At 58.9% G+C, this 1,162-nt stretch overlaps 1 pseudogene across 1 annotated transcript; it reads left to right on the forward strand.

Annotated features, from left to right (window-relative positions):
* Nucleotides 1-13: 13 nt before the first annotated feature.
* Nucleotides 14-843, forward strand: LOC104987904 (annotated as a pseudogene). Its single transcript, XR_825182.1, has 3 exons — nucleotides 14-248; nucleotides 334-453; nucleotides 712-843. The product of XR_825182.1 is annotated as a ribonuclease H2 subunit C-like (transcript).
* The last annotated feature ends 319 nt before the right edge of the window (nucleotides 844-1,162 follow it).

The following is a 1,162-nucleotide window of genomic DNA, read 5'->3' on the forward strand; positions in this document are numbered from 1 at the left end:
CCCCACCCCCCACCCCCGCTCCGTGGGGCGCTTCTTTAGCCCAGCCATCCATCCGCCAGGGTCTTGATGCACTGGAAGTGTCGTTTCGGGGCCGTAGTCTACGTGGCGAGGAGGTGGTGGTGCCGCCCGGCTTCGTGGGATATGTGGTGACAGAAGAGAAGGCAGAGGTGTTGATGGGGAAGCAGGATGACCACGAGCGACAGGAGCAGGAACTGCTGGAACCCCCAGAGGCGCTGGAGCGGGACTGCGTGAGCACTAGGGGATAGGGTTGGAAGGGAGCGCGGGTGGGAACCGCAGCCCGGATGCTGAGCCGGGGCCCCTTCCCGTCCCCAGGACCGCTTTATGGGAGCCACAGCCAGTTTCAGCAGCTTCACCGTGTGGGGCCTGGAATCTATCCCTGGTCCGGATGCCAAACTGCGTGGGGCCCTAAGCTGGCCCAGCCTCGCTGCAGCGGTGAGTAGATGGATGGGCTTTCTTCCCAGGCTTTATCTAACACCGCCCCCGGCCCGCCCCGCCGGAGTTAATTTGGGGCTGGGGCGAACCTTGGGGCAGATGGAGACCCAGTCTGACTGGAGGATTAGACTGGGTAGGGACAGCATGGCTTCCTCAGCACACTTCTCTGGCCTTCTAGAAGGGCTATGATTCTGAATATCTGGGCCACCAAGTCACTATACTGCAGAAATCCAATAATAGAGGTGATTCCTGTTGCAGATTCACGCACAGGTACCCGAAGACTGAGAACCAGAGCTTGACATTGAAAGCCACCGAACCCCAAACCCCAGGAAACCTCTTCTTCAGTGTGAAGCCAGAGTCCTTCACCCAATAAAGGAGCTTTTCACAGAACCTGTGAGTCTGCCAACACTGCCCCTTCTCCCACAAGAACCTTCCGTAGCTCTGACCTCTAGAAACAATTTATTGCCAGGGGGCAATGGGGCAGAAGAGGCCAGAATTTTGCAGCCAGTTCCCACCACACCCCAGCTCCTACTTTACAAAAGAAATTTGTACAGCCGCCAGTCCTCTGTACAAGGTACCCCCACCCCCATCTCACTGTACACAGCTGCCTGGCTCCCTCTGGTCCCTGGTTCACAGCAGGCCTGGGCCTGCAGCCATTTGACCGTGGAGCTGCCGTGAGCCCTGAGCTCGCCTTGGTGCTGGGCACCAG

This window comes from Bison bison, unplaced genomic scaffold, assembly GCF_000754665.1.
Source record: "Bison bison bison isolate TAMUID 2011002044 unplaced genomic scaffold, Bison_UMD1.0 scf7180017864108, whole genome shotgun sequence".
NCBI classification, from domain to species: Eukaryota; Metazoa; Chordata; class Mammalia; order Artiodactyla; family Bovidae; genus Bison; species Bison bison.